The following is a 27,606-nucleotide window of genomic DNA, read 5'->3' as shown; positions in this document are numbered from 1 at the left end:
GTTTATCAACAGAGACTTTTGGTGCATCATCAGAAACTGAGGAGAACAGGATCCTGAAGATTGGGAGCATAATAAATATGCCTTGGTAGTACCACAGGGAATTTTGATAGATTCTGTTGCGTGGTTGCAACATGTTAGATGGGGATTGTTGCTTTTTGATGGCTTTCTAATCGTGTCATTCCTGATGTATAACCATGATGGGCTTGTTCAGTTGGTTGTGCAACAAGGAATACAGTGCAGCTTACATAATGCCTGAGACTTTTGATGACTAAGGAGGGAAATACATTGTGAAAAGCATGTCATTGGCTTTAGAAATATTAGAGGCAAAAATATTCATATTTCCTTTATTTCCACTTGAAAATGAAGAGTCTTTATGCATTTTTTTCTACAGTTAGATCTCCAGGCAGGTTAGGTGTCCTGTTGGCAGAATGATGATCGTTACTGAGAACAGGCATAAAAATACTCAAAATCTTTCTCCAAAGTATTGGACAGAAAATGGCAAAGAATGACTTTCTAAAGATATTTATTCCTATGTGGTAGGAGGAATTCTTCAATGAAGTTAATTTATTTCAAGAAAAACATCCTTTTCCATATGTTTTGAGAAATTTTCGTATACCATTAAAAAAAAAAAAAAAAGAAATTGTCACCAGTGAGTCATAATAATGAAATGATGTAAAATCTTTTATGAAGCACACAGGCCACATGGGCTGGGGACTGTACCTTGAGCAGTTCCTTCCACCCCATACCTGCAGCTCTCAGTGCACGCTGCTTCCTTGGGAAGGCTCATCCCAGAGCATGGAGACAATGCCTGACTCCTAAACTTTGTGTGTGCCTCAATCAGAGCTCATCTGCTCTGCTGGTTCACAAACAAACATGAGCAGTCCAGAAGTAACGTGAACTGTTAGAAATATCTTCATCTGGAAATCAGAGGATATCTGATTGCTAGCACTGATGGCTTAACAGCCACTGAAGAAGCTGTCTTTGCACAAGAACAGCGTTGAGGTAAGTGTGGGAAGTACCAGGTACAAACCAAAGCTTGTACAATTCTGTATCACATGTGAAGAAAGGATTTGCTGGTACAATTTGAACAAATGCACTTGGTTTTCTAAGTCGTTCATGAGCCCAGAAGGACATCTGATTCACTGCTTGCTGTTAGTCAATACCAGCAAAATTTTTAGGAGAAAAACTAGAGAAGGGTATAACAACATTTGAAAGTCCAATTTCAAAATTCAAATTCAAAGCAGTTACGTGTGCCTCGTGCACAGTGGATGGTCTCATCCAAACCTCATGATGTGATGTTGCTAGGAGTGTAAAAATGGGAAGCAGATGGCTTAGTAATGTGAGTAGCACTTGGATGTTAATTGTTCCTTAGAGTCTTCTTCCCTTCAAATGTGATTTGAGGGAAAACATGGCATTATTGCTCAAGGTAAGCCACTCCTTGGTTGCATTCTGACATCAGTGGAAGGTAGACCATGGGTAGATTCTTACCTGAAGGGTCAGGTCACTCTGGCTACTGAGGAGATTCTCTTGTGGCAGCTGGGAGTCAGCACTCTCCTTTTCCATCCTTGCTTACCTGGAACTTTGTATGAACTTGGCCTAATCAGTTTGGATGAAGATTTCAAATTTCCACAAAAGGATTTAATGGTCCTGCCAAGCTCATGTACATTGAGTTTCTGCAGCTTCATGGAGATGTGCACTGACATCCTTTTATTTTCACAAACAGAGTCTCTGTTGGTTTTGGGGTTTTTTTTGTTGAGGTTTGACAGTGATGATAGAGCCCACACTCATTTAAAACTATGATATGAGAACAGTCATCCAGCACTGAGAAAATTGAGGGTCAGTAGCATGTACAACCTGAGGAAATGCAAAGCCTCATCTCCCATGCCCAGGGAAGTGTTGTCATCACAGGCTTTAAGCTGGTTTGGTTGGGCAGCATTCCTTATCCCCTGTGTTGAAACTGTGCCACAGAACAGAAGGGAGTTGAAAATCCATTTGGAGACAGCAGGGAAGAGAAAGAGATTGAGCTTTAATGGTCAAACCTGGCAAAGAGAGAGCAGAACCACAATCCAGCTGTCAAATTACTTTGTGTTTCTTTTACTTTATTTTCCATATATGTTCACTTTGTATGAGGTTTTCAGTACCCGTAAAACTTAAACAGTGGGGTCTCTTTCCCTGAATGAAACTTGTGACAGAGAACCTTTTCTAATATTTTTTTTTTGATAGTCACATTTCTTTCTATAACATTTTCATTGTAAAATGTGTTAAAAACCCACAAAACAGTATTAGTGGGAAATGGTAACAAAGATGTGTTGCCCTGGATGGTTATAAGAAATGAGGGGTATTTGTCTCCTGTTGTTATTTCCTCAATAATCTGCTGAAATGCTGCAGGATGACATACCCTGTGTGCTTTTTGCCTGTGCTGGCCCCACTGCCTGCCCAAAGCTCCATCTCCAGTTACTGCCACACACGAGGTTTGCATTACTCTGATGATGTTTAAGATTCCCTCTCCATGGCAGCCTTAACCTTGCTCTGTCCTTGGGCATGTTTTGGCCAACCAGGCTGCACGCAAATTTAGAAGCTGTAAAAATCTGTGCTGACCTGCACAGGTTTTTACACGTCACCCTTGGCAATTTTGCATTATATTTACCAAACAAATTGCACTGTTATTCATAAAGAGGGAAAAAGAATCCAACTAAATTCCCTGCAGATGGCAGAGGACATCCACGTGATCATTCCCATCTCCTGTTTCAGCTGCAGCTTCATAAAAAATATTTTTCAAAATGCTGATAGTAGCAAAACTGAACCTAGACTGAAACAAAAACCTGTAGAAAGGAGCTTTAGTGGACATGTTACTCCAACATTAAACAGAATGCTGTAAAGCCAAAGTTGGGTAAGTGTTGTAAACAAAAGTTTTGTATAACACATCAAAACATGCAGTAAAAAATTCAATTCTTCAGTTTCATGTACTTCAAGGTGGGGTTGCAGTAGTCATAGTACCAGAAATGACATAGGTGTGTAAAAGATTGTAGTGTTTGGGCAATATTCATCAGCCACCCCTGCTTGAGAGGGTTATTCAGGGATGTGTAGTCAGTATAAACTGGAACAGGAAAATGAGTGACTTGAGAGTAACATGGAGAAATCAGGAATGGGAAGCTACTGGCTGTGTGGGATTTTGACACCTTCAGAAGATTTTGGCAAAGAATTAAGTTACCTGAAAAAAGGCCCCATCTCTTAAGATGATGAATTGTGAGTGAGGATGATTTAGCCAACTTTTAATATGCTAAAGGCTCAAATAAACCAGCTGTACCTCCTTTGCTAGATACAGAGCAGTTGGTGTCTGAGCTGTTGTGACAAGGCAGTGACTTGTGTTTGTGTGCACACCTTTCATCTTCACAATCCATTTCTTGACATGGTGGCTTCAGAAGAGTTTTGGAAAACTTGACTTAGTTCTAATTTGCAGAGGGCTCCTGAACCATTTTTCAGTCACTAGTCACTATTAAGTGATAGTGACTGCAAGTTACTATGGCCTGATTTGGATAAAAACTTGTCAGAAAGAAAATACTGACCTCTGTCGTGCTGCATTAGTTTTCCTTTCTACAGCAGAGTATTTCTGCTGCGTTAAATCACTCTTGGTGTTGCCAGAGTGGGCAGTTTCAGTCCCCACTCAGCCCTGTCATGACTCTTTTCCCTCTTTCTTTTCTCAGTCTTTGAGTGGAGGAGAAGGACGTGGTCTGGGAGTGTGACATTAGAACTGCATGTCTCCCTTATTTCCCCTTGAGATTTGTAGCATGAAGGTATCAGTACCTTTAGCAGCACTGAGGTGAAATTTTGTGGGGTCAGTCTTTTTCTGTTTTCATTTGGTAAAGGTGCTGTTACTCACTTACATGCCTGAGAATGAATTTTCTTATATTTGGCTTACTGTATTATTAACTGGAACACTAAAAACCATGCTTATGTTGGAATTGGAATGCCCTTTATAAGAGGACTCATTTTTGTGAAGCAAAATAATTGTTCCCAGAAAAACACATTCCTTCCCCATCAAATCTCCATTCTATATGACACACTAGCTGTTCATTCTCTGAGAATCTAAAAATCACGTTTAGTGATTTATGGACTGCTGTTGCTAATATTTCCATGATCCTGTTAAAAGTGAGTGCTTTTTCCTCAGTGGCCAGATTTTTGTGTTTTAAATAGGCAAAATGTCAATTGAACTAAAAGCGGGTCTAAATCATATATATACTAAAATTGGCATTGGCTTGCTGGCCAATTTTATAAATTATCAAAATCTGTCCATATCTGAGGAAAATGAAAACCATGGCTCTGGATAATGTTAGGAAGTAGGAAATGTGTAAATTTACATGCTGTGTGAAGTGAAATAGTCACAAGCAAGTCAGGTTTTAAATGTTCCTCATTTGTATTTACTGTCTTACATGCTCCTCCATTATTTTATCTCACATAAGATTTTATATTTATATATCTGTATATGTATCCATATGTGTGTCTACACACACATACACTTGCTCTGGTGGTTTCCTGTTTCTGTGACGCCTTTTCCAGGTAATAGAAAAGAGGTTACACGTGTATTCAACGTGGGCTTATTCATAACACACGTTATTGCCAGCACTTTGAAGGAGATACAGAAACAAAGAATGGTTGATGTTTGAAGGCACCTCAGGAGGTTTTTTTGTCCAACCACTCCTGCTCAAGTTGGATCATCTAGAGCAGATTTCCCAGGACTGGGTCCACATGGCTTTTGGATATCTTTAGGGATGGGGATGTTCTCCAGGTTAAACTGTCCCAACTCTCTCAGCTTTCCTTCATAGGAGACTGTGTGTTGCCTCGTGTCCAGCCTGGTGTCCAGATCCTTTTCTGGAAGCTGCTTTCTGGCTCGTTGGTCTCCAGCATGTTCTGCTGCATGGAGGCTTTTTTATTCTTCCACAAGTGCAGGATGTTGCACATTCCCTTGTGGAAGCTGATGAAGTTCCTGTCAGCCTATTTCTCCAGGTGCCTGAGCTCCCTCTGGATGGCAGCATGGCTCTCTGCTGCATCAGCTGCTCCTCCCTGTTTTCTATTATCAAACTTGCTGAGGGTGACCCTGCCCGATCATCCAGACCATTTAAAAAATGTGACAGGAAAGCTTTGTATAAAGAACTTTACTGAATAGATTTTTTTCTTGAAGGAGAAGCCCCAAAATCCCAGCATATCAATTTGATAGTTTTAATTTGGCGTCTTCACTTGGCTGCAAAGTGTTGCAGATTTTTCCTTTGGGCTTTCTACACCATGGGCACCTTACAGGCTTTGGCTTTGGGCATGAAGGTTCTGGCACTAAGCAATCTTGTTGCCTTGGCAGCATTAAAGCATTCATAGCCCCAGCTGTCTCCTACACACCACAGAAAGCCTCCAAGTCCCTTCATTTTCTCATGAAATTTGGCAGAATGGGAAACCTCAGGGATCTGTAGAAGACTGAAGCCTGCCAGATGCATCTGCTTTAATTTTTTTCTCTGGAGTTAGGCTCAGTGACCTTTCTCTGTCAGTGACAGCACTGTGGTTCTGCTGCTTTCAGTACTTGGTGATGACAAGGTTGGCAGCAAAGTTTGGCCTCTTGGTAAAGTGAAGACATCTTTGGTTGCTTCTGTCTAAGAAAGCAAAGCCCTGAACAGAGCTCCTCACCTTTCTGGTGTCTCAGCAGTGGCAAGAATCCTGACTGGTTTTATGACAGTGTGTGAAACTGGGTGTTAGTGGGGTTTGGGGCTTGACCATCATCTGTCTAAGCCTCTCTTCTCACAGCTGGGTGAGTGAACACAGCCAGCACAATATTGCATGTGCTTATGAAGCAGGGAAAGCCTTCAGCCTTACTTCATCAACACAACCCACATCAGAATACCTTTAGGAATGGTGCTTCCTCTATGGGAATGTTCAGCAGGGCAAGCTCACTTAGTTAAACAGTGAAACTGGGATGCATTCATAAAAATGGGAATATGCTTTGGCACAATACCTGAGGAGCCAGATGTCTGTCAGTAATTCACCAGAAACAACAAGAATAGAGGATGTTTGTAACTTGAGCTTTCTCTTTTTAGTAACTTATCCAAAATGGGTACTTTAATGAATGGATGTATTGTACACTAAATTACTCAGGTGCTCTTATACATACAATTGCAACAGCCCCACTCTAGCTGCCCACAAAATGCAGCCCCTTTTCCTTGCATGCCAGTAGCTGGCTTACTAACAAAAGCAGGTCCATGTCCCAAAACAGCCTTGGGGTCTGTACAGGGTCCTTGCAGCTGGGGTCCAGTGCCAGCAGCACTGCATGACCCTTTGATGCATGGCAATGTGTTAGATGGTGCAGGGCTCTCTTCACTGCTCTCTGCCGTGCAGAGATGTGAAAATCTCCTTAGAGCATTGGATTGGTGGCTGCTGCATTGCTTCTGCTCCCTCCAGTTCAGTGAATCTCCTGTGAATATTTGCCTTCAAAGGCGAGCTGTGCTGTTCCCTGGCTGTTGATGTGCCTTGGGAGGGCACTGGAACAAGGTCTTTTCCACATGTGCTCCACAAAGGAGTTCTCCTTTTCCTGTGTGAATGATTTTTTAGTAAATACTAGCAAGTTCTGTGGCTCTGTTGTGTCCATATGTTCAATAGATCATTTTTATGCTGTTTAATTAATCCCCAGTGCCTTCGCAACTCTTACACAAGGGCTGAGTTTGCTGAGAAGAAAATTGAATTCCAGCAAGTTGGGATTCTTTCACTGTTCACTCCCTATTAATGTCCATTTTGCTATTTTGCTATGAAAAACTGAATTATAGTAGTAACCATGTTAAGCAAGTCTCAATGACAACCATTCTCATTCCCATTAACTCAAATTGGCTTTTTAAAAACTCAGTATAAAAACCAGTTTGTCTCTAACTTCCAACGTACCCGTTTTTACACAAAGGCTATCCCAGGGGACACTTGAGCTTTTTTTGCAGATTTCTGTGTGTAGAAATGTCATGGGTGATCAGTGTAAAGCCACAGCATGCATTGCTGTTACACTTCCCTTAAATGCATGTATGTTCCTGTGTCTTCTGATTATTTAAAGTCGCTGCTAAAGAGATGATACTGAAGTAGTAAGAACTGCATTCTTGGAAGTGTTGCCAGGTCATCTGGACAGAGGAAAGGAATGAGAAATGAGACAGTAGGAAATTGATTCTAAAAAATGCACAGGACAATTAAAATGGCTTAGAAATTGATTGAGATCTGCTAAGCTGCAAACCTCCTTCAACCTTTTCCTCTGTTTGGGACTTTTGTAATAACCCCTGGGTAAATTATCTGATGTCTTCTGAGGATTGGGAGACACCATTTCTTTTCCACATGGACATTAGTAAGTTTTCTCCCTATTCATGAAAACTGTAGAGATCTAACATCTTTTTGACCTCTGCTGTTTTGATAAAAATGTTTGAAGGGGTCTGGCAGAGCTTTAAAGTTCTTGAGGAATGGCTCAGTAATGGATATATACACGACACATGAGTGTTTAACTCCTGCTTCCTAGGAGAGCAGATTTTGTGAATCCTGATTTTGGTCTTCAGACTATTTATTTTGTGATCACAGCCCTGAAATCTGCTAAGAGCTGATTGATAGAATCAGGGAGGATGATAATCTGAAATAAAGGAATAAGAAGGTGCAGCTGTTTGACTTAAGGAAAGTTGATGACTTCCAAGGCTTGCTGTCCATGGGTGGAATATTCTGTCTGAGAAAAGCAGAATTGCCAAATCCTGGTATTCGCTATTTATCTCTCTTGGGTCTTTTTTTTTCCACTTCCCTGCAGTGGTTTCTTTCTTTAGAGGAAAAAAATTAGAAGAGCTAAGCTATTTTCAAATAGGGGAAAACAGAAATGCCTTATTTTCTTCAGGATATCCAGAGGAGAATTAGTAAAAATAGGAGTTGGAATAGCAAGATTTGTGTCAATAAAGTCCTGTCATGTGCTTTTAATTTTGTGCCCACAGGAGACAAGGTCTCCTTTTAGCCACGTGTCCTTGTCTGTGGTTGCATTTCAGTGCTGCTCTGGCCTAGCATTGGCTCAGGGCATTACTGAGGTTGGCAAAAAAACTTTATTTTTACTTTTTGTGCTTTATTCAGTGACGCCCAACCACTACACGCAGGAAGACCTGGGGTTTTTTTCTCATCAAGTGATGAGAAATAATTCTGTTAAATGGCTCTGAACCTTGAGGGCTGAGCAGCCTGTCCACCTTAGCAGCTGGCTCAGGAAGGAAATACAGATTTATGTCTGTCTAAGTTGCTAAGGGGTAGCACCAGTCACATCAGTGTTTCTGTACAGTTCACAAGACACAGAAAACAGTTAAGAACATCTTTCCAACACAAAGTAAACCAAGGAATTGTTTTTCCATTAATTACCATTTCCCAGCATGCAACCATTACCAGTGGAGTCTTCTGCATGTTGTGTTCTTTTATTTAGTGTGCATGAGAAAGCAGAAATGTGCAGGTGATTCTGCTCAGTACTTCTTTACAGTTTGCATCTTTTTTTCAGTTTAAGTAAGATACGTCACTTTGACAAAGTTGCATCTTAATACCTCTCTTAAATCTGCATATGTTCACTTCTGGAGAGTTAAATGTCATGTTTCCCACAGAGAAAATTATAAATAAACACATGGATTTGTTTATATGAGGGATACACTCTATGATTCTAATGCTCTTTGTATCTTTCCTAAGGAGAAAAAAATAGTCTGATTTTGTGTTATTATGCATGTTTTTCTTCTGATGTCATCATTTTGTCTTGTGGGAAGCTGTGCTCCAGGAGAAAGCCATGTTAAAAATACAGTTCGAAGAAAACTGATCTTAAAGTAATCCTTTGAGTCAATTAAATAATACTGATCTCAGTAGAACATCTATTAGTGTACATATGATGTTACTGCTAATGCAGCATGAATTTATTATGGCCTGGGGTAGCCCAATGAATTCCAGATGAATTCACAATAGCTGGATTCTTAAAATGCTACCAGGTCTACTTCAGGGTTTCTGTTTCCCTGTGTAATTAATACCAGAACCCACCACTGCTACCTGCTCCTCTTAAAAAAAAGAAAAAGGAAAAAACCCCACATATTTGAAATCAAATTGAAAGCTTGAAAAGCTGTGCCTGAGTCTTGGCATTAATAATTTAAAGTACTAGTTTAGAACCCATCTAAATACACTGGTTTTACATAATTCAAAATTGTTATTGATTTATCTCCTTCAACCAAAGTACTCCAAACTGCTTTAATATCCCTAGCTAGATAATTAGCTTGAAAACCAGCTCATATCATATTTAGAGATACTTAAGTGTAAAATTGACTACAAAGCTGTACTTCAGGGATAGCTGTGGAAATGAAATGTGTCTTCAGAGATTTGTTACTCATCCCAGGGAGCAACCCAGCAGCCTCATTTTGTAAGAGTGGGAAAATCTGTTTAAATGGGTACATTTTTTAAAAACCAGACATAGAAGCCTAAGCAGTTTCACCATATCATGGGTTATATTGGTAAATTATTTTCTTAGAAATGTTACATGATTGTTAAAAGCTTCACCTACTGAAGTTCAGCATTTCTTGTGGCACATGAAATTTCACACTGCTGTGTCTGGACTCATGTAACCTCACATATTTTAACTACATTACCCCACCTTGGTGCTGGCTATGACCAGAATCAGAAGATTTGCCTGGTCTCTTTTTTCCATTAGCCCTTGCCACATGGCTCACACAGCTCTCCTCAGATTGTTACACCAGATGTGTGTGCTGTGCACACTTCATCAGAAAGCAGAGCACCAAGGACACAGCAAAAATCATCTCCAATAATTCTTGAAAGTGTTGGTTCTGTGATGATGTAAATCAAATCATGGTCTCATCAGGGCTGTTCCTTTAATGTAGAGGACAGGCACTGGGCAGTGAGGGCGAAAGTTGGGACATCTTTATTTTGATTTCAGTGTATGGTAGGAGGAGGATACTTGTATCATAACTGTGAAACTGAAATTAGCCGTTTTTACTTCCAACTCTGATGCCAGCTGAGGACTGTAGCACTAAAGTCAGGTGTGAATTTACACCAGCACCGTTTCCTCAAAATTTGCCTAATACTGACAGTGAGGAAAATTTATCAAGGTCTCCCCCAGCAATTCATAGCTCAATGATAGCTTAGGGAAGAGAATGAGGGTGAATATAAAATGTAGGTAAGATGTGAAGAGCCTGAGAATGGTCTCTGCTACTGAGTAAGGGCACATGTGACACAAAGATTTAAAAATTAGTTTGCAACTCATAAGCAGAGAAAGTACAGGGCACCTTTTCCTTGCACAAGCATGGCATGAGAAGAAAGACCACATTAAACTGTGTGGATTAGTGCTGGATGACAGAGATTTGAGTGTTCTTATCCCTGGGACTTCCAAATATGCACGAAGAGAGTGCCCAGCTTTTCCTTCGCTCTTGGAAAGGATGGGTGGAAAGCAGGACATGAGCCAGCAGTGTGCATTGACAGCCCAGAATGTCAGCTCTGGCCTGGGCTGCATGAAGAGAGGAGTGGGCCCAGGATCCATCAGTCCATGCACATCCCAGATCCTCCTCTGAGCACTGTGGTTTCTGCTCTCACACCCAGGGAGAACAGTAAGGCAGGAAACAAGAGTCATGTACCATCTTTTCTAGATGATGTCTGGCTTTTATTTTTTTCAAATACAGTGTTCACCATGAGATTAAAGTCCTAGTTTCCTGTTTCTAACATGCTTAAAAATAATTTTTGAAGCCTTGTGCAAAAGGAACCATGATGAAGTGTTAAATGGAGATGGAAACACTGGTAAAAGCAAAGAAGGAGGCTGTAAAGGAAGCAAAGACAGAAGGGAATAAAGATGGAGAATAAAACTAAAATAAAAGAATCCACACAATTCTCTCAAAAGAAAAAGAACTGAAAAGAAGTTTCAGACATTCAAGGTTTTCCATAGGGTGGATGAAACTTACACCTGATATTGCTGGGTGTAAGTGCAGTTGGACTAGTGAATTTGTACCTGATTACAACGGGGAAAATGTAAAAATGTTTCACTTTCTTTGACAGTGTTCTGTGATTCATGAGCTAGTCTGTTTTCAGAAAGCGTCTGTATCGGAGTTTCATTGAGACTTCGGCTCCAAAGTGCCTGGAGCATTTCAAGACTTAGGCTAAATTTTAGAGGTGGTTGCCAATGAGGAGCTTTAGTTTTGTGAAACATTTGAACAAGAAAGCTTTTGAAAACAATATCCATTGAATTTTCTGGGGACAATGAAGTAACCAGGAAAGGATAATAATGATTGTATTGAACAAGAGGGACTTTGGCAGGAAGAGAGAAATAAATATTTGTAGTTACAGGTTACCTAACGTGTTCCTTCACACTGCTGCTGAAAATGTTTTCATGTGAGAGCCTTTCAGAGTGAACTGCTGAAAGAACTGTGAGCTAATGATATTCTGGTTTGGGACTTTGCAGTCAAAACCACACACACATTAACTTTTCATGTGAGCTTCAGAGGGGATTAAACACTCTCCAGAATTGCTGTAGCAGCCGTGGGGACAGGAGGAGGGCAGGGCCCGTGTGCGGTGTGCCCTGTCCCTTTGTCCCCTTGTCCCTTTGTCCCTCCTCACAAGGAGCTGCCCCGGGCCCGGGGCTGTGGGGCCGCCCCCAGGGCGCTGCGGAGCGCCGGCCTCGCTGCTTTAATTTTATACCCGCTGTAAAATCAATTCCGACTAATATCTAACCTATTATTGACACTTCAGCCCGTGGGGAATGGCCCAGTCTGACTGTTATAGGCAAGCACTGATCCTACCCAGGCCCTCAGGGCCTCCTGTTGTGGCTGAGGCAAATGTTGCTAATAAACGCCTCCTTCAAAGTGACTTTTCCAGCTGAATCGGAGGGATTCCAGCCACCCATTTGATGGAACTTTAACCAGAAACGTGTTGGACAAATTAAATGTGGGTTAGCCTCTTGCTCTGGACTATATCAGGAGCCTATAAATGCAAAATGTTTGAGGCACAGAAGACCATGCTCTGTAATTAACCATTGTAGCTCTCCTCACAAATCAAAAGCAGCCTAACCTGGGGAGTTCAGTGTGTCAAGACATGGGCACTGAGAGGGTTTGGAGAAGGCAGAAGAGGAAAGAGGAATAGGAGGGAAAAGTAAACTACATTTTGCATACACGTATATTACTGTTATTACCATTAGTGTAGTATTATTATTATTATTGTTGTTGTTGTTGTTTTACTGTTAGCAAAAGTCTCGAACATCTCACCTTGTAACAGAAAATTCACGAGCTCAAGTGTTTTAATGGATACACTCAGATTTGGGTCTCTATGTCATTTATCCTGTTGGGAAAAAAAGATCTTTACACTCATCCACTTAGAAAATAGTGATGAGCTGGAAAGGTTTTACAAACTAGGTATAATGGTTTGCTCTATGTTTGGGCTCCTCCTGGAATATTTAAAATTTAGTTTGAAACAGCCAGTCAGTGGCCTGTTTGACAAGCTGAAAATTGCACAGCAAATTTGCTGATAGCAAAATAGTTGGTGGTTAACTCTGTTTTCAGGTCTCACTATGGAAGGAAGGATTTCTTTGAGCACACATCAGATAGCTTTTTTAGCGTTCCTAGTCAGGAGTTTGGTGTTTCAAAACAGGGGCTCTCAAGTAATTTAAAGAGAAAAAGAATTTGATGAACAGGTACTGAGCCTTATGTGTTAATATGGACCAAAATACAATGAAATATTTGTAAACTTTTATTGAAGAACTTCTGTCTTAAATTCTCTCTCAACAGTAATAGTAAATGTACTGTAATTATTCATCCCTCTCTTAGCCAGCCCTCTCCTGGCCAGACTTTGATATTGTTGATCTTAAGTTAATTATAAGTCATTACTTATGACCACATTTTTTGGAAAACCTGTGGAAGTGCAGTTTCCAGTGATGCTCATGCATACAGATTAAATACATAAATCTGAAAGAAGTGAGACCTAAATTCAAGCTGTTGTGCTGGAAAAGCTGTTTATCAAAGCTGATACCTCTTTGCCTATCTTTCTTAGTTTTCAAGTAAAAGTAGCTTACAATAATAGGGAGAGAATGACAGAATAATTTGCTTTTTACATAACAATAGTGACATTAATTTCATCTTGTCCTTCCCACTTAGAGTGTATGGAGAGATGGTGAGTGGAAAGCTCAGTGGGGAGGTAAAGCTGAATTGCTTTCCCCCTTCTCAGTCTAAAACTGCTGCTTTGCACTTGTGATGCTTGTAGGACCGGGATATTGATAAATGACTTCCATGTCTTGGCTGGAAAGTCACGGGCAGTGAACACGTGTGTGTGTCTGTGGCATGGACAAGTGAATCTGGTGTGCAAGCACAGGAGCCAGGAGGGATAGCAAATGCTGTTGTTAGAGAAAAAGAAAACAACTTTATAATACTGCAGTGTTATGCAGGTTTTCATCTGGGAGTATGTCTAGAAGTGATCAACATAAAACCAAGACAGTTTTGTCTAAGTTCTGTGGATAGGAAGGACTTCTGGTGAAAACAGTCTGTTGCTGCTCCCTTCCATTGTGGCTTTTAGACATCATTTGTTGCCATTGAGAACGTTGTGAACAGAGCTGAGGGAAAAAGCAGCTGAGGAGAGAGAATTGCTGTGGAGAATTCCTGAATCTGAATCTTTCTCAGTCTTCCTGGGTAGAGCCTGGCACCTTGATGTGGATCAGGCATTGGACTGGTGGGGCTTGCAGGGCTGGGAGCAATGAAGTGCTGTGTTCTTCATCTGCCCTCTTCACATCATAGGCTCACAGCTAATTAATCACTGCTAATTTCCAGATGGCCTTCCAGATCCGCCTGAGGCAGGGCAAACTTCAGCAAGGAAGCATGAAAGGGTTCTGTTATCAAAGTTTCTGCTAAAAAACACAATCTAGTGTTTCCTACTGTACTTAAAAGGCTGGAAAAGCAGGACCTGTAGCCTTGTTCAAACATGAATACAAATGTTCCAATGATACTTGTGATACAGTGTGATGTGATACTTGGCAAGAAACTGATTTCTGTCATGTGCATACTGTCAAAAATAAGCTCTTCTAAAGCACTTCCTTCTTCAATTTCATCATAATGCTAGAAAACTTTCAATCCTAGACCTTGTTCACAGAAATGAAGTATTTCTGAATGTTTCTGAATGTTGTGCTGCATTTTTCCTACATTTGATACCACACATAGAAGGCATTATTGCAAACAGCGGGGGTTTTCCCTTGCAAAAGAATGGGTTTATATGCTGGAATCACTAAACTTATCTTTAAGTTGCCTTGTGTTAGAAAATATCTTATTTTCTATAGTTGGGCAAAGAATCATAAGACACTCAGTCCTGTGCCTCGCTTAGTGCAGATGGAAAAGAAGGATTCTTTACAAGAAACTGTTTAACAATTCTTGACTAAATAATGGTGCTAGATCCAGCTTTTATTAAACTCAGTACCATGGAAAATTTAAGTGAGATGTAGCTGGGCATGTTTATTATGAGAATAAGGCTCTGTGAGAGTTTGTTTTTGAAAATTGGATGTGGGGGATGCAAACTCCCACAGATATGAAATTGAGCAGAATGTTTGCACAAGCTCTTGCAAAAGGAAACACCAACTCTGAACAGCTATGTTGCATAGTCTGAATATTTATGTGATTTTCCTGTGTTTATTTATTTTTTTTTTCATGCCATGGCTGTTAGGGGCCTTCACATGCTGCCTAACACAGTTATAAGAAGACAGGAAGCTGGAGGGGTTCTGGAAAGTAATGAGTGATAACAAGCATTTTAATTTGAATTTTATCTGCTTGGAATCTCGTGAGTCTTTTAAAATGTCTTTATTTTCTGCTGTATTTTTGGAATATGTTTTCTAAATTATCTGTCCATTTTGGACTGAAATAACGTGTTTCATTGGAGGAATCAGAGTTGGTTCCTTATGGTCTTGCAGCTGTCCGAGGAACTATTACAGATTATGAACTGTTTATGCATTTTGTGACAGCTGGCAAGGCTGCTCCTCAAAAGCAACAATAGTAACCAAATGCTGCTTTTTATAAATGGATGTGTTCACATATTTTACCGCTGTGCTGGCCTGACTCTGTTATTACTTGCTGTCCACCACAATTGTTAGTAAGAACATAAGAATGAGTTCATGGAAATCTAATATTTCTTTTGCACACTAAAGAATATTTAAAAAGTGCACTTTCTTGGCAGATAACACTTATCTGACATGAGTTTCTTTCTTAAACATGTTATATTAATTCAGGCTACACCTGAAATGATAAAGACCTAAATGTTGAAATGAATGAGCCAGAAATTAATCCTGTGATCAAAATATTTTACATTCCTCTGTAATTCTTCATAGACCCCTGTAATCTTTACTTCCTTTCTTAAAATAACTTCTGCACTTATTTATGTTATAAAAAATGGAGTGTCAGAATGTGGATAAGTAAATGAAAACATTTTTCTGTTAATTTTGGGATTATTCATGATTTTATCTGGAGAGGGCCTCCCACATCAGATCTGACTGTAGGCAAGTTGATTATTTGTTCTGGGCAGCCATTTAGGTGTGAAATTCCAATTTCCCTCGGGTCAGAACCGAGTCTCAGTTTTGCTAAGTGTCAGATGCAAAGTTGAGTCTGTTACATAGCTTGTGACTCTTCAAATCTCTTCTGGATCTTCAAAACTAATAAAGAGTTACCAAGTGATGTGTTAGCTGATGTAATTTTGTAATTATCAGTACAGGGGTGGGTTTTTTGAGTTACACTGCTGGTGTAAACATTATTCTGTCCAAAACCCTCAGTGGTGTTTGAAAAAAAATCACCATCATAGAAAGGGTGAATTTTTGATAAGTGTGCAGGGGTGACCTGCCACTGCTGCTGCAGTGACAGAACTGCCCTTGGACCGGGTGTGGGTGAATGTGGAGGCAGAGTTATCAATTGTTTCCTCTATGAGTAGAAAACAAAAAGAATTTGAATTTCTTTATCTCCCTACTCCTTGTAGCTCTTGAGTCAACTGAGGTAGGAAGATTGCAGCTATAGAAGAGTGGTACGTCCTAGAGAGAAATGTTTAATCTTGCTGCCCTGAAGAATCAAAACAAGAAAATGATGTGATGAATATATAATCATTCAGGATTATGAGTATGCATAATGAGAGAACATTAGTATTACTAATTTTTTTTGTAACCAGGGTCCTACTGTCCACATATAATTTCAATTGCTGTGTTCTCTCACAGATGGGCCATAAAGCTGTTCGGTACTCAGTTCTTAGAGATGATTTTGCTTTACTGTGCCATTCTGTTCTACTGGGTTCCAATACTTAAATATGGTGCTTATGTGAGCCAAGTATTTGTTGGTGGCTGTTGCAGCTGCCTCATAACTCTACATGACTGGAGCTCCATGCAGCATTCCTGGCCTCTCTGGTCACTGTCCCTGCTCATTCCCTTTGGCCCCCCATCCAGCCTGCATGAGACTGTGTCTGGTCTGGCTCCCCTGCCTCCATCTTATCCCATTTGTCTGCTGCTTTCCTATCTGTTCTTTCAGCACATCATAAGCAGATCCTCTCCTGTTCCCTTCTCCTTTTCTGCAGGGTTTTGTGCCCTTTTTCCTCCTCTTTTACTTCTATGACTTAGCCTTGGGTCATCTCACTGTTGCAGACATTTTTTCATAGAAATCTTTTCTTTGGGATTTGTCTATCTTCTGGGAAGCAGAGCCCCAGAAGAAGAATGTAAACAATTGTTATCAGCTGCTGTGAAATGTAGCAGGTGTCCCTGTGATTGGCTCATCTTCCATGTGTACCATTAAAGGCCAATCACAGGAGCAACTCAGGGACAGATTCCCTGCACACAGAACTTTGTTATTCATTCTTTCTATTCTATTCTTAGCTGAGCAGCTCTCTGCAACTTCTCTTCTTTTTCTTTCTAGTATAGTTATAATGTATTATATATCATATATGAATAAATCAAGCCTTCTGATTAAGAAACAAGATTCTCGTCCTTCTCTCACCACAGTGACCGTCTAAAATCGCTGTAATAATCTCACAACAAGGGCATTCAGTGTCTCCTTCAGTCCAGACTGAAATCTTTGTTGTTCTCCATCGGCTTCTGTTCTTGAATGAACCCTCAGCTGGGGTCAGCAGCTCAGCTCCTCTCCTCTGCTGCAGTTGCTGCTTTGCTGCTTCCACTGAACTGACTTGCCCAGAGATTTCCAAAGAAACACCTTGTACTTTTTTCTGGGATGTGCTCCCCATGAGTTAGCCAAGGCACTTGAGAGGTTTCACCCTCTGATGCTTCTGCTTTGTCATGAGGTCTGCAGAAATACTGAAAGCAAGGATGTAGGTGGTGTGCTGAAATAATTGTACTGTTGACTAATTAATTTTCTTTTTTTTTGGTACTGTTATGTGTTTCTCCATATTTAGAGGCAGCAGCTGTGTTCCTCATATCTGTGAACTGGAATCTCCTCAGGAAAACGAATAATTGTTAATAAGAGAGAAGTTTTAAAATAATGTTGTTGATTAAATGCAGTGTCAGATATCACACGTTGTAGAAATTACAATGATAGAATTATGGAAAATAGAGACATTTATTTTCATTCATGCAAAAATCCAGTAAAATCGGAATGCTTTCTGTATTCCACATGACTCGATGCTTTTATTTGTTAGCTCTCATTGGATACTCTCTGGTTTTCCTCCACCCTTGTGCTGATATTCTCTGGGGGTCACAGTGAATTGCTTTCAGGTTCTTTCCTAATGGCTTTCACTTGCCTTTTGTAGTGTTTTAATATGTTGGCTTGAATCTACCTCTGTTTTTCCTTAAACTTCTTAAAGAAATGGCTGCCCTGGTAATCTTGTTCAATTTCTAAGCCAGTTGGACAATGAATTTTGCCAGATCTTCCTAGCTGATTTATTGAACTGAAATCTTCCCATCCTCCAGGGCATGCACTCTGATTTTTATGTATAATAACCTTATTTACATTGTTCTTTCTTATTTCTGGCCAAGCAATCCTCTTATTCTCCCAAATGGAGTACTCTGAGTGCTGGAGCAGAATGTATGTTTTTGAGTTGGCTGGCCTTTTGGAGATCTAGGAGTTCCTAATCCACAAGGGTTTCCTGGAGGATTAACAAAGAACACATCTGTCCTTTGGACTCTTTTGACTCTGACCAAGGCCCGCTCTAGTGAGCACATTTGGGTTTCCTCCATCTGCACAAGACTATTCCCGTTGAAGTTTCTGTATTTGTCTCATCTACTTCATTTCAGCAAAAATGAAATGTGAAAGGAAGTGAAATTTGGACTACATTTAAATTAGCCTAACAGTGCAATTGTTACAAGTGACATTACAAAGAACAGTGCTCTTCAAGGAAGAGCAGTAAATTTTGATCCAGAAACGTGGGCTGTCCAAGTGAGGCATTGCACTGCTGTTTAGAGGAGAGGCTGAAACTCAAAGAAAGCATTGTAGGAGTAAATTCAGTCTGGTGGGCTACTATGTCACCCTGAGCACAAGGACTGTAGCTAAGCTTCTTTGCTGTCTTTAAATCCCCATCCTTTTCTGTGTGTCCCAGAGAAATGAACTCCACTTTGAGAATACTTGTTCCAGTAAGAGAAAAGAGGCACCTGAGCAGATGCTAGCAGGCAGTTCTTGAGTGGCTGAGAGGGTAAATCCCTAAATACCTTGTTTTCCTAAGCATCTGCTACTTTGGGTCTGAGCAGAGATGATTTTCTCATGCGTTGAACAGCAGTAGATAGAGGAGAGCAGCAGGGATAAAACAATTAATCAGGCTTCCTGTCCTTAATTTTTGGCATTCCTTTTTATGGGTAATGAGAGCACTGTGAGACATAAATGATGGATCTGTCACTCATAGGACAGATTGTTAGCAATTAGAAATGTTGTTAATATAATTCTGTAATGCTAAATGTCAGAAATGTTACAAAAGTTGGGGCCTCACACCACTGCCATGGAATGCTGTTCATCCCTGCATGGTTTGCTCAGATATCTTTGGTCCTCTAACATGGCTTTGAAAAATGTTAGAGAAGTTTTCTAATTCTTTTCAGTCTGCTTATTTGCAGCTTTTCAGCAAATGGCAAGTACTTTTATTCATTTCCTTTGCAAAGCAGAACGAAAATTTGCAATTTTTATGTGCTTCCAGTGCTGTTTCCCCCATAGATACACTCTTAAAGTCTCTCACAGGGAATAAGAAGTCATCTTTCTTTCTTATTAGATTGTCAGCTAAAGCCATCTAGGAGAACCAGGCATATGGTGTCCTCAGAAAATTCCTAGAGGCAAGATGTGCTTAATCTGTATATTATCCATGATCTCTGAATATTTGGTAGCACAAATTCTCTAATGTAGCTAATAAACAGTAGCAGGGAAGGTTGAGTTTTATGTAGAATGTAATGAAGAGTTCCTAAGCCTCAGAACTGAAAAAAGACAGAAAACTCTGCTGGAAAATATAAAAAAAATAAATTGAAAGTTTGGACCACAAAAACATTCACCAGCCTAGAAAAAAGGTTTCACTGTTTACAGAGACCACTCACCTTCTTACTGGTTGCAAGTTTATTGCTGTTTTATCATGAGGATTAGCATGATCATGCATTGAGCCCTAAACTTTATGAATAATAGCAGAAAGCTTATTTGCAACTGAAAACAGGCATTTTCAGCTAAGACTGAGGCTTTTTGGACTTGCTCAGCAAACAGCAAGGCAAATCTTGCGTTTCAGCAGTTACAGGGCTGGATGCTTTTGGCTGTAGAATATGAGGAGTGCTCAGTGATTAATCATATTTGTACAGAATATATAGCAATGTCTGTGTGAAAATAAAATGTGATACAGCAATGTCTGCCTCAAAATCAGCTTTTAGGGTGAAGCCAAGGACTGTGTGATGTACAGCACTGAGGTCACAGGTACAATAATTGCTGTATATCACACTGTGCAGAAATTCAGAAAATAGCTTATTGCTGAAGTATGCATCAAAGTCCACGTGGCATTGTGTCAGATCAAATAAAAGGACATCATGAGTCTATGTTCCATGTTTTAGGGGTTTCCTCTTATTAAATGAACTTCTCATAACCTTTCAGGAACAGTGTCAGTCCTGTCCAGGTTTCAAGACTTGCTCTGTTTCTCCCCTTGTAAAGAAGAGTAAAAAAATGCAGTCTTTGGTCTTCATATTGCAATTCTCATATTAACATCATCAATAACTTTATGGCAAGAGTTTTAAGGAGCCACTTGAGATATCATACACTGTTTGCTCTTTAGACAAATACTCTGCCTTTACCAGTAAAAGGATACTCTGATGCTCTGATGTTGTTTTATTGATCTTCTTCCTTGCATTTGGTTTGGTGGTGAACCTATGTACTTTGTGTTTGAACATCTGGGGCAGCGTTTACGATGAGAAAACCATAAATTTTACTTTTTATTAGCTGCCCCTGGTTGCAAACAGATTCTCATCTGAGGATCTAACCTGCCTAGGTCAGGGACATAAATATTTTGGCAAGATTTCCTATCTCACATTACTCCCAGTTTTCAATCCCCTTCCTCACCCCTCAAAATATTTGAGCCATTCCAAACTTCCATCCACTGGGCCCCACTGTAATTTGCTTAGAGGTCATGGACTTCCCCTCTCCAGGTTTCCCTGTTAATATCTGCTGTGCTGTCTGGAACAGACCTTCCTACACTGTGCTGTGTTAACACAGTTCCTAAATTTGACACCAAATGTGTTTCAGTTAATGAACAATGCAAATTTGGCATCCCAAACACCTCACATCCAATCAGGCTCATCCTTGAAGAATATGGCATAACACTTTGTCCAAGCAATTCTACTCAGTTAGGAAATCCTGAAATGACTTTTTATGGAAACCCAAATCAATGTTTATCAATGTTTCCAACCAACATGGGTAAGAACTGTGAATTCCTAAACCACAGCAAAGGAAATCACTTGTGTAATGCCTTATACTCAGGATTGCTTCACTGGCAGCCCATGCTGCTTGCTTGCTTTCAAGACTGAGTAACTTTTCTTCAGCCAACAATTCCCTTGTTTCTCATAGCCATTCTGATATGCTATTAATCTACTCTAATAGGAGCAACCCCAAATCCCTTTACTCCCTGAGAGCTGTTGGGCCAATATGTCATCCCATCTGGCCTTTTTCTTAGCACAGAATTCCCGAGGCAGTACCATGCTAAAACTGGCTGAAGGATGAAAGCATTATTCTTTCTAAGTACACATCAGTACCAAAATGTGCCCTCCCTCTTTCATTGTCTTACTTTATGTGTTGTGATAACATTGCTTTCAAATTCAAAATGTCTATATCATATTTTTTAAATGTGCTTTTTATCTATTCTTAAGTAGTAGAGAATGTCCTGAAAATTTATTGGAGGCCCATAATTTGCTTCATACCTGGCTGAGATTGCCAGATGGTGCAAAGCGAAACTTAAACCTATGAATAGAGAATTCCAATGTTTCCATTGGTGTTCCTAGTGAAGGCAAGTTACGTGAAGTGCACCATCAAAAAAGATGTCTGTTGTCAAAAGTACTGCATTAGTAGCCCCATGTGCATTAATTCGGGGAAGAAGAATGTCTGAAATGCATTGTATCCCTGCAATCCAGCAAAAGAAATCAGTTTTCTCAGCTGTAACCCACTGAGGGTAATACAGGAAGTGTAAGGTGCATGCTGTAGCAAGAAGGCCATTGTGTTGTCACGGCCAGGTGGAACCCAGAGGTTGAAAATTATATGAAAACCCAGAGTCCAGGTTCTGATCTGTTGTGGCTGTGCATGGAGCCATCAGCATGGCTCCAGAACATCCTGGTGTGCATTCACTGAGGAGCTGAGTGGCAATGGTTGTGGTCAGGATTGGGTTGGAGTGGATAATTCTGCACCTCTGAACTCTGGCATTACCTGGGGCCTGCAGAGGTCAGAATTTCAGTTGAAACTGAAGCTTGAAATATTTCACTACCTTTGTTGTAGTGTTCAATATTAAGAATGTTGTAGGTATCCTCAGGTGGGCCTAAGTGCTTGATATTTTCTTTTTCTCCAAACCTGTATCTGTTCAGTGCTTTCTCAAGAGAAGACTGTCTAGAGTGTGGTAAGAGTTGATGCTCTAAAGGTGATAATTTCTAAGTACATAATCTGGAGAATTTGAGTTGGTATTAGAAGATTTGATGCTATTTCAGCTCACTTTGTGTGGTTTTGAAAGACATTGAGTTCAAATTCCTTTATTGTTATAATCATCTGAGGCAGAATTTCTGGTCACCCCATTGTTTCCAAATGCTGCTTTAAATCTTCTTTTTTTTTTAAATCAGTTTCTTTTTTGTGTAAATTAAGTGTCATGTCTTTGGTGTGCTGGTCTAACCTGCAGCTTTGTACACTTATACATCCATCCCTATGGAATATAGTCTTTCTTGGACCCCCTCAACTTGGTTTAAGTAGGACAGACCAGAAAAGGACACCTTGCTTTTCCTCTGGTCTGACAGGATCTTCACTGTGGGGCACAAAGATTTCATCCTCCATCTGTGCAGTGACTCCTAATGACACAGTGCTGCTTCCTTGGCTCAATGTCTGAGCCTTACATGCATTTTGTAGGATATCATCTGTAAACCCCAAACACGCCACCAGTCAATATCAATTTGCTTTCCTTGCCCCCATTTTCCCATTGATTTCAAGAATCTAAGCTTGAACTTGTTCTCCCATAAGACTAACAGCTGGATTTTGAGTCAGGATCATTTCGGTTTCAATTTTTAGTCCATATAAATTGAGAATTATATTCAGTGATCCAATGAAGTTACTGTGGTATAAAAAGATCAGGAATCAATGTTCATCCAGCTAGTTTTGCTGAGTGTATATTGGCACTATTTTTAAATAATTTCTTTATTTTTTCCTGTAAAACACTGTAATAACAAACTTCTATGAAGTCACATTTGTGCATGATGATTTATGTCCAGTGATTTCTAGAGGTAGACGTGGAGCTGTTTCTTTTCTGCTCTTTGGAGATTTGAAGTGTATTAACTTTATGAACTTCATGGGAAAATTATTGCTTTTTAGAGGGATTACTCAATTACCCACTTAAGGCAAAATGCAATAAATCTTGTGTTACACTAAAGCCAAGCATTAATCAGTGGGCCCTGCAAGCATGACAGCTCTCTTCTTCTGAATGTCCAGCAAGCTTAAGACAGTATTCATTGTCTTCATTTCATTCCCCAGAGCCACAGGTGATCAATTCTCATTATTCTGCAGCAGTTTTTACTTACCAGCCTCTGTCTTCATCTTCAGAATTTGCTGTAGCCCCTACTTGTCCTTGTGCATTTTGATTGAAGTTTAAATTCTGTTTCCCTGCTAGGTGAGGTCAGTATATTCATACAGACAAAGGCAAAATATTTTCCACATAACTCTGAAAATTATACAGCATTCAGGAGTAATTTTCAATATTTAAAAAAATATATTTAGTACAAATAGTCTCTGTTTGAATAGTTGATTTTCAATAGTGGCAAAAACTTATGAAACTGAACTTTGGTACTTTTCAGTAACCTTAAAATCCAGATAAGAAGTTGCCATTTGTTCTTTCAAAGAAATATTTTCAGCCTAAATATTAATCAAAAAGTACATTCCCATATCATTTATGGTTTCCTTGTTAATGCAAGTAGAATATTTTCTGTCTAGAAAGAGAAAATGAAGTACTTAGGAAGGCAAGAATAAGAAAACTGTTTTCTAAACTAAACCTTTGTGTGAGGTTTTATTTTTGCATTGATATTTTAATGTATTTTGCACAGCTAAGTACATTCCTGGCAGTTACACTAAACAGCTCGTTCCTCCTCAGTGTCTGGGTGCTGAAGAATTGCTTGCAAAGTCAGTGCAAGCAGCTTTTTGTTTATTTGCACTGGTTATCTTACAGACTGGAAAGATCCTATTACATTATATCATTGCACTCTGATCAATGTCAACAGTAATGAGAAGCTAAGAAAATATTTTTCAAGGATGTAATTTAAAGCTGACTCGCTGATGAAAAACCAGAAATATTCACACTGCAAGAAGAAATCGGAGTGTATTTCCTTGATTAATGGGGCCTTTCTTGCTGTCGTAGTCCAGGCGCTTTGCTCCCGGGTCAGTAGGTGGTGCCAGAGTCCAGGAAACCTCTCCTGGCTCTGAAAGGCACTTGGCCATCGATGTTAAAATGGCATTTCGAAATACTGTAAAGATGCTGATAGTGTGTGTAGATACGCAAGAAAGAGGTTTTGTTTCTGAATTTCAGGATACTTGGTTTCATCTTTAAAGGGTTGATAGAAGCTAGGCTTGGAAAGCCAAGAGCTGGGATGTCACAATCTAGGAATAAGCTGGTCCTGAATCTGCCTTGTGTGATATCTGCACATTTTACACGGGAGAGCAGTTCCTGCAGGAAACAGAGAGAAATACAAATTTTAAAAAATCAAACTGATGGAACAAACCCTCACGCATTCCAGCCCACTGTGTTATGTGTGTGAAGATCCCAGCTGGAATGCGGGTTTGGATGCAGTAGTACAGAGCAAGTTTCTTATTGGTTCTGTTTGATAGCTACATCAAGGCAAAAGGCTTTTTTCCCTAAACTATAAAACTATTTGAAGGTGAGATCAAATAACCACCTGGGAGTTTTCTACATGGGAAGATCATGACTAATTTTATGGAGGACTGTAAGTGTTTTTAGCACTTGTTCGCTTGCAGCTGTTTCTCAGTGGTTGTGATTACTGACTGTTCATTTGTGTGACCTTGGGTTGTGTGTAAGGCTGCAAACTTCTGCTTTCCAATATTTGGCTGGATGAATGTGATGCAGGACAAGCAGACAAACACCTTCAAGCTTGCAGCACCTTCAGCCCTGCTCACACCCTGGCACAGCATTCTTTCAGTGTCGTACCATGTAGCCAGTGGTGTTTGCCAACAGGATCTCATCTGTCATCTCTGTGCTAAAGATCATTTCAGAGACTCCAAAATGTTGCTGCATAGTGCCTTCAGGATAGGACAGAGGGATTTATGGATTGCTGGTTACAATCCAGGTTTTATCTGGGACAGATGACATTCTTTAGTTATCCACTTTGAAATGCAATTAAGTGACTGGCCTAGTTTATCATGCCCTGTGATTGACACTGCAGCCTGGGAGCTGAGTAACAAAGTGTGTGACTGTGGTGCCATTCTGTCAGCAGGCAGCTGGGGCCACCATCTCCAGAATAACTTGGGTTGTCTGGAAGATCAACTTATCCCTGCCAACCTGAGCGTGGCACAGCTTCAGCCACGACTGTATGTGCTGTGTGTCTGACTGCCACTGGAAGGATTATTCAAATAACCAGTCAGGAGCTTCCTTCTGACTGCACAGCTGTTTGATCCAGGGAATTGAAGCTGTGAGCATTACTCCTTATAGTCCCTAGTTGTTCAAGTAAGAATTTTAGAGTTGTATGCAACTGCAAAGTGGTTTGGTATCTTTCTAGCCAGACTGGGTGACAATTTTTTCATGCATCCCTCCAGGCTTGTATGTAGCTGCCTAGAAAAAAACACTGCTGTTTGGCCATGGTTTCATATATGGTTTACTTGATGAGAGGTAGAACCATCCTAGTGCAAACAAATAGTGGTTTTGCTGATTATGGTTTTTAAACCTTCCTGCAGTTTAGTGGAGTTTGAAAAGAAAGGTATCCGTTAATAATAATAACTTTCTTGGTACAGCTTCCTGTGCTTAAATAATTTTGCAATCAAAAATAGTAACCAAGGAAGGAAAATGATTGGTCCAAGACTCTGTATGAGCTAAGGAGCAGATCCTGGACTAGAACTCTCTCTCCCGAATCCCCATGAGTTATTCACAAAACAGTTCAGAGTCACTGCATTCGCCATAGCCAGGTAGATTTTAAAGAATTTATAAATGGAATAACCACGTGCTAATGGATGTGAACCCATCAGATCATTTCCATGTTTAAAGGGATTTGGATGCAGCACTTTGTGTAATTTCTTCCCATGTCTGCATTCAGGCTGCTCTTCATTCTCTGCAGAGCATCCAGAAGGAAGGAAGTAAAGTGTTTCCTGCATTCAGGTAAAACACTGCACAAAGTAATACAAAGATAATTTAAAAGCCAGACAAATATGTATTTACTGGGAGGATCCAGTCTCAGTGCCAGTCCAGGTGATCCAGAAAGGAAACCCCTCCACACTGCAGTGATAGTGAAGCTGCTCAGGCCACTGAGTTCAGTGATGGATTAGCTCAATCACTTCCTGAGAGCCCAGAAAGCCCCAGACTGCAGAGGACCACCCAGCTCACTGGCTGCAATCTCTCCAATCACAGGGAATATTTCTGACTTCCTCAAACAAAATCTAAACTGTAGTGAAAGGTCAATGTGGGATATCCTAGAGGTCTAGCAGGGAGCAGAGCAGCCCAGATGACTGTGTGCATTTCATCTTGTGCTGTGCCTTGTGACTGGGTATTTTCTTCAAGGTTTTGTGGATAAAATGGGTTGGGCTGGATAAAAGTGGCTGGAGAGTTATAACCACCTAAAACCCCTTTGGTCTCCAAGGCTTGGAACCTCGTGGCTGCAATACTCTAATGGAAAATATTTATGGGCTGGTTAAATCTGTGGCTATTGTAAGTGAAGATAAAAGAAATATTTAATAATATGTTCCTGCTGTTGTCCAGCACATTGCTGGCTGCATGAAAGCATGTGGAGTCCTCTCTGTGGCCAGTGGAGGTAACTCAGTGCAATGGGGTGGGAAAGAGGGTGTCACTTATAATTCAATTGTCACAGAGTGCCTGGGGTCATTCCAGCAGACACTGTGTACAGCTTTGAGATCTGAAAGGGCTTTTGGTGATGTGAAACATGCATTGCTAAATCCTGGCTTTGATTTGTTTGTTGGAAGCTCAGAATAAAGAGGATAACTTTAAAAGGGGTGTTAATTCCTTGGCCAGGGACAGTTGCCATCTCACCAGAGGCACATGTGTGTAGGATTAGCTCCTCTCCTAGGCCCTTGGAGCTGATCTGTAATATGAAAGAAAAATTTTGAAATAAGCAGAATCTGTGCTGACCTTCCCATATGAGGGGTAAGACTGGGCAGTGACCATGTGGGTGGCAGAGTGGAAGTTTCCATGAAGTCTGGGTGGGAGCTTCTCTAATAATTTGCATTTATAGTGGCTCCAGTTGCAGAAGGTTGGATCACTGGCAAGGGCAGTGTCCCATCCCTGATCCCTGTCTTGTTCCATCTTGTTTTGGGTATTTAAAAATAACTTAAAAATTCCAGCCCTGCATAGTTCAGTGTGACTTCAAGTGTGCAAGATGGCAATCTTGTGATCAGTGCCACAGCTGTGCCTATGGCCTTGGACACAGAACTGGGGTTTATGACGGGGTCACAGAGGATTGTGTGTCCCTCAGGACATCTACACAGCCCACTGGGATGGTGCTCCAAGTAGGAAGGATGGGAACAGCTTGGTGATGCTGACAGACAGAGGAAAGGAGCTGTGGTTTCATGGGAGCACATCCCTGATCAGCACCCAACACTCTTTAGCTGTCCTTATGAAATCCTCCTGCTGCAGCATTGCCTTCAAATGCAGATGCTCAATGTGGGCTCAATTTCCCCCACATCATGATAAAGTTAGAGATGAAGTATTTCCATTTGTTTTTATCCATGGTGAAAATTAAAAAAA

At 40.4% G+C, this 27,606-nt stretch overlaps 1 long non-coding RNA gene across 1 annotated transcript in view; it reads left to right on the top strand.

Moving 5' to 3' along the window:
* LOC135447001 (uncharacterized) overlaps window positions 1-27,606 on the top strand; it is a 34,631-nt gene that overhangs the window by 3,491 nt on the left and 3,534 nt on the right. The gene's annotated exons all lie outside the window — the stretch shown is intronic.

The sequence above is a fragment of the Zonotrichia leucophrys genome, chromosome 4 (genome assembly GCF_028769735.1).
Source record: "Zonotrichia leucophrys gambelii isolate GWCS_2022_RI chromosome 4, RI_Zleu_2.0, whole genome shotgun sequence".
Taxonomy (NCBI): Eukaryota; Metazoa; Chordata; class Aves; order Passeriformes; family Passerellidae; genus Zonotrichia; species Zonotrichia leucophrys.
This window is presented reverse-complemented; position numbering and strand designations above follow the sequence as displayed.